General features: G+C 48.0%; 1 pseudogene; it reads right to left on the reverse strand.

The window, feature by feature from the left end:
* Nucleotides 1-1,565: 1,565 nt before the first annotated feature.
* Nucleotides 1,566-2,834, reverse strand: LOC122031290 (annotated as a pseudogene).
* Nucleotides 2,835-6,797: the final 3,963 nt, after the last annotated feature.

Raw genomic sequence — 6,797 nt, forward strand, 5'->3', positions numbered from 1 at the left:
CTGAACTTGATATTATTAAAAAAATAATATTTATCTAAAAATTATCCTTAAATGCCTTAGGGGTAACTCCAAGCTAAAAAATATTTTTGATAAGGGTTTGCAAAGATAGAATTTTTTTCAAAAATGCTTTTTTACTTTTAACCTATTTGAAAGAATTTTCAACCCTCCCTTTATCATGACATATCCAGATTACTCTTGTTAGCAACAAGGAGTTCTATTTAAGTGCTTAAGGAATTAGTGTTGGAATCATGAATTTTGGAAAAAAAATGTAACTTTGAGGAACTATATAAGTTAGTTTTGATTAATTTGAGATTGTTTAAGTTAATCATTAAATATTTGTGGAGGATTAACCTAGGATTCAAGCTAATCAAATTAAGTTTCACACTAAATGAAATAATTGGTTACTAATATTTTATTAATTAAGTTAAAGATAAGTTAAGTTTGAATTCTTAAGTTTGAGTTTAACTGTATTCAGTAGGTGTAAGATCGAAAAGAATTTAGATATCTCCATAATGGTATGATATTGTCTACTTTAGGCCTAAGCCCTCATGATTTTGTTCTTGGGCTCTCCCCAAAAGGCCTCATGCTAATGGAGATATCTTTTTTCTTATAAATCCATTATCTTTTTCATGTATTTTTAATGTGGGACTATGTTTGCAACCTTGCAACTCTAACAATCCCCCCCTCAAACAAAGGACCATAGGCTTCCCACGTCCGATCCTTGACCCACCAGGTCTTCCTACCCCTCGGTCCACCCGACCTACTAGGATTTCCTGCCTGATGTCTGATCCTCTTGATCCGGACATAGGAGTCCCCCTTTCTTTGTTCGAGGTCAATATTGTACCCACATGGCTCAATCAGACCATAGCTCTTGTGCACAGTCGGCGGTTAAATCTTCTAGCAGTTTAGGCTCTGATATCAATTGTAGGATCGAAAAGAATTTAGATATCTCCACAATGATATGATATTGTCCACTTTGGGCCTAAGCTCTCATGGTTTTATTCTTGGAATCTCCCCAAAAGGCCTCATGCCAATGGAGATATCTTTTCTCTTATAAATCTATGATCTTTTCTATGTGTTTTCAATGTGGGACTATGTTTGTAACCTTGCAACCCCAATAGTAGGTTTATTTGAGATTAATAAATTAATTGAAATTAAATTGGATTGTTTATTATCAATATTGATTAATTATTATTTTAATTGTATTAAGTTGAGTTTAGGTTAAGTAAGGATGTAATAAATTGATTAATTAACTTTAAATTTGAGATTAATTGATTGAGTTAATTAATTAATTAATTAATTAATGAAAGTACTAGTTTCATTTTAATTTTAATTCACTTCGTCTTTAAGTTTTAATTGGATGTAACTTAAGTTAAATTATTTATTAAAGTTAAGTTAAATTAGGATTAACTAAGGGGGCGTTTGGTTCAAATTTATCAATTGGAATGGTAATGAGTTTGATTATAGAGTCAATGGGAATGGGAATAAGGATTGCATTATCAGCGTTTGGTTCAAAATCTAGAATGAATATGATTATAATTGATGATGTTTGTTTCGAATTAACATTAGTAATGGGAATTAAATAAATTTCTAATTTTATCCTTCCACGTTAGGTACATGCCCGACGTCTCCCCCTCCGTCGGCAGCAGCAACCATCCCGGCCGGTACCGCTTCAGCAACGCCTTCAAGTCATCGATGACGTCGTCGCTGACGCCGAACGTCTCGAAGCTGCACCGCTCCAACCGTCGGCACCACTGCCTCCCTTCACTCACCGTCCACCACTGCGTCTGCGCCGCCCTCGCACGCCAGCAGTCTGACGAGGCTCCGGAAGCACTCCCTCTCCAGAGCAAGCCGCTCGTTGCACGTCGCTGGGAGATCTCCTCCAGCATCTCGAAATAGGAGCCGTAGAACTGCAGGCACTCCTCGAAGGACTCCATGAACTCGCCCGCGGCGCCGAAGTTTGCCTCGTCCTCCACTACGGTCAATACCCTCGGCCGCAGCGCCGCCGCAACCCATAGGAATGACTCCCACGAATCCCCGCACCCGGCTCTCCGAAGAGCGCCGACGCAGTTCACCGCGACGGCCTCCCCTTCGCGGAGCTCGAGCTTCTCGGGGCGCAGTGTGTCGGCGAGGCGCAGCAGCGCGAGGGCGACGATAGCTTGGAACTCGAGCGGCACACCCATAAGCCGCGCGAACTTCTCGATGCGCGCTTCAATCTCGGCCACGACGCCAGCGGCAGTGGAGGAGACGACAGTGAGAAGGGCGCGCGGGGCATCAGCGTCGGCACGCGAGGTGAAGGCCTCGAGGAGCGTGGGCCATTGGGTGCAGAAGGTGTTGCTAACGTCGATGATGTGGAGAGCAGGCTCGCCGTCGAGGGCCTGGAGGAGGGCGCCGTTGGCGGCGACATGGCCGAAAGTGGACCATGGGGCAGCCTCCTGGAACTTGAGGGCGAGGCGGCGGGTGGAGGCGAAGGAGACGGTGCGTTCGGCGACGGCATGGGAGGTGCTGTAGCAGTGGTCGCCGGAGGCTGTGGCTCGACAGAAGAGGGCCTGCAGGAAGGCATAGGTGAGGCGCTGCTCGCAGTCGCCATAGGGGGAGGCGAGCTCGTTGAGCATCCAGAGGAGGCGGTGCAGGTTAGCAGAGTCCTTGTCTGTGAAGGCGCGGGCGCAGTGGCGAAGGAGGTCGGCGGCCCATGGCTTGGCAGGCTCGACGGATAATAAAGGATCGAGGTCGAGGTTGAGTTGGCGAGCGGACATGATCGGAGGTGGGGCGTTCGGCGAGGTGGCGACGTTCGACAAGGTGGAGGCGTTCGACGAGTTGGCAACGTTCAGCATCGAGCGGCGTTGGCGTCGTTCGAGAATAGGTTGCAAAGAGGAGAGGAGGAGAGAAATGAGATGGGAAATTAGGTTAAGGGTATTTTTGGTATTAATGAGAAATTGTGATTGCTGCAAATACAGGAATGGGTGATTGAAGGGGTGGGACACCGGAATAAGCCATTACCCATTGATCTGGTGGTAAGGACGGGGGACCCTTGTTGGCGGGAGGTCAACAACACGTGGAGGTCAATGGTCAAGAGGGTCAACCCCAAGGTCGTGTCGAGTGGAGTGGCGAGCCGACCGAGCATCTAGCCGACCGGACATCCGGCCAAGGGTCTCCCGGACCAGACGAAAGACAACTCGACCAGGGGTCGGGTTTTCGATGCTCAAGGTAAAAGAGTCTATGGGACGGGCGGACAGGCCGCTCGGCCGAGCCACAGGGCAATAAGGCGCAATTCCATCCGAGCACATTAGCAGGGCTTCCCCGCCCGGGCCGAGGTATGCGCATTCTGTCACGTTCCGCAAGTGTACGGAAATGTCGCAAGTAATATAAAAGATTATCGTATCCACAGGGATTGGAATAAGCACTAGAAATATCTCAAAGCGAATTAGCTAAACAACTAATCAATTGGTTTCAAATGCTAAGGATGAAAATCAAATCTAAAATGAAAGATTAACAAACAAGAGTTTGGAGTTTGAGTTATGATAAAGGGAGGTTGTAGGAGTTTTGGTTTCTTTGTAAGATCTCTTGAATGTATATGGTTTACCAATTCTTATTTCTCAATTATCTAATATTTATAGAAGGTTGCCGGTTCTCTCTTGCAATAGATAACCGGCTTAGGACTGAAAAATGTACCTAAATGTGATCAATTAGATATGAACCTACGTTGTCCTTACACATGATTGCACCTATTACTATGCTTCCCTCGGATATCAACATAGAAGTTCATAGCTTCTTAACCCATAAAGATACAAGGATTGAATCATAAAATCTATCCTACCCTCTTGAATATTCTCATTTCCCCTTCAAGGTTATCCCTTAAATGTCCTTACATGGGCTTGCACCTGTCACGTGGATCCCTCGAAAAATTGAGTGAGAGTTAATCTCTACAAAGTCTATAAGATATCCAAACAATCAATCAAGAATGAGAATTAAGCCCTAATCACAATTAATCATTCAAGATCCAATCGATACAAACTAGGCAACATCATAGAAACAAAGATATGGCAAATCCATAAGAGTTTACATCAATTTATCTCACAAATACTCCCTCCATCCTAGAACAAAAAGATCTACTCCATAAAATGAAGAAAGAAAACCAAAGATAAGAAGATTACAAGCATTTCTTCAATCCCAATCCAAGATGAGGAGAGAAAGAAAACTTATCTACAATATAGCTCCATCTTCAGATCTAATCCTCGCTCCTGGAGTCGAATTCGCCAAGATCTCCCTTTAGATCGCCCAAAAATCCTCCGAAGAATGGGAGGAATCCACCAAATCTTGCTTTCTCCCAAAGGGAAGAAGATCCCCTTTCAAATCTTCAAAGAGGCTTTAAATAAAGGGGGGCTTTCGGGCGCCACACGGCCTCGAGGCATGGCCGTGTGAGGTTCACACGCCCAGAGCCTTTCCCCTCTCTGCCATCCATACACGACCGTGTGGTGTACACGGCTGTGGACAACTCCCATCAAGACCTCCAAGCACGGCCGTGTAGATCCACACGGCCTGGACTGCCCCAGCTTCTGGAAACCTGGCACGGTCGTGTGGTGCACACGGCCAGAACACTTTTAAGCGCTGGGAACCCTACACGCCCGTGTGATGCACACGGCCAGGGCCTTCTTGGTCTCTGGAAACCTTACACGGCCATGTAGATCTACACGACCATGTAAGGATTGAATTTTGATTTGCTTCAAAACTTGGCACGGTCGTGTGAAGTTCACACGGCCAGGCCAAGTTCCTTGTCTATTTCTCCTGGTTGACCACACGGCCAGAGCACTCCACCCAGGCAGGGCCGTGTGTGGCACACGACCAAGTGCTTTCTCCAATGCTTAGCTCATAAGTTTGTCCAAGAATGTAGAATCTCCACCAAATTCGACTCCTGTGTACAAAAAATGCACAAAAAGCAGATCTCCGAACAAAAAAGAGTAAATATGCTAAAAGAAAAGCTGGAAGTATAAAAATGCATAGATCAAGCAAGCTCAAAGTATGTAAATGTGCGTCAAAACATGCATAAAAGTATATAAAATCTACGCACATCACATTCCCGGAGGCCATGAGCGCCGAGCGGCTGGTCCGCTCGGCCCGGGAACAGGTAAGAGTGCAAGGAGACAAAAAGGACAGCTGGTAACTTCATCCTCGAGACACCTGTCGCCGACAAACAGCATGGTCGACGGCCGGAGTGGACAGAGTATCGTACGGTGGAAGTTTCCACCGTCACATCCGGGATATGCTCGGACGATTGCGGAATGGCGTCAGACATGCTTTTCTGACATAACCCTACTGAGGTATGTTTTGGGGAAGTGTGTATGCATCGAGAAGCGTGCCCGTGCCTCCCCGAGGTCCTATATAAGGACCCCCAGACTTCGACGGAGGTATGCGATTCTCATAACTGTAGCCACAGTAGCGTTGCCTTGCTCTTCTTCTTCTTCACTGCCTGACTTGAGCGTCGGAGGGTCGTCTTCGGGAAACCCCTCCCGGCTCGGCTTCTTTGCAGGTTCGCCGGAGATCCACATCACCAGTCGAAGACAGCGGAGAGTGCCACGTCCCCAGTGTCCATCGACTCAGCGCTCGGACAAGATCAAATTGGCGCCGTCTGTGGGAACATTCCTGAATCCGAGCATAGACGATGGAAGAAGTTGGACGCCAACTCATGGTGACACTCTCCCCCGAAGAACTAGACACGCTCATCCAAGCGCGAGCAGCCAAGATAGTCGAGCAACAGCAAAAGGCTCAAGCCGATCGGATAGCGCAACAGGCAACGTCGGCATCAGGCGGTCAGGCGACACCAGACGACCAGCTGGAGCAGCTCTCAATATGGGGCCAGAACAAAGGGCCGACCGACACTCAGGTGGAAGCCCCACCCACCCCGATACCGTTCTATCGGGCTTTATTCCAAACGCCCTTAGAAGTCGCGTAAGCCAACCTCGACCGGGGCTCTTCGTCCGATGGGCGCCCCTTCACAATGCAAGGAAGGGCAAGGCGCCATGGACAAACTCGTCCCCCGAGCGGATCAATAGACAATTCTCCGAGGCCATCCTACGCGACCCACTACCAAGGCATTACGCGCCTCCGGCGATCGGGGAATACAACGGAACCACTGACCCGAACGACCATCTGGGTAAGTTCGACAACATAGCCACATTGCATCAATATACAGATGGTGTGAAGTGCCGGGTGTTCCTCAGCACCCTCTCAGGATCGGCGCAACGATGGTTCCGGAGGTTGCCGGACGGATCGATCACGAGCTTCAAAGAGTTTCGCATGACCTTCCTCCATCACTTCGCGAGCAGCAGACGCTACTAGAAGACCAGCGTTAGTATGTTCGCCATCAAACAAAGCTCGAAGGAGTCGCTCCGAGCCTACATCCAGCGTTTTAACCAGGTGGCCATGGATATCCCGACGGTCACTTCAGAAACTATGATGAACGTGTTCACGCAGGAGCTTGTGGACGGTGATTTCTTCCGTTCGCTCATCAGAAAGCCGCCTCGCAGCTATGACCACATGTTGAACAAGGCCAACGAGTACATCAATGTAGAGGAAGCTCAGATGGCGAGGAAAAAGGAAGCACCATCCGAGTCACCAGCTCATGCCGAGCGGAAGCCGCCTTCCAATTATCAACCACCGAGAGGACCCCGCGCAGAGGTAGCCCGTCCTCATAGCAAGCAAGGCCAAATGCCGTCCAACAAGTAGCAGCCGATTGGCCTAAACCCAGGGGGAAGGTATGGACTCCCATGTTTTGTTCACTCCATCAGTCAACAACCCAC

Source organism: Zingiber officinale, chromosome 11A (genome assembly GCF_018446385.1).
Source record: "Zingiber officinale cultivar Zhangliang chromosome 11A, Zo_v1.1, whole genome shotgun sequence".
Lineage (NCBI taxonomy): Eukaryota > Viridiplantae > Streptophyta > Magnoliopsida > Zingiberales > Zingiberaceae > Zingiber > Zingiber officinale.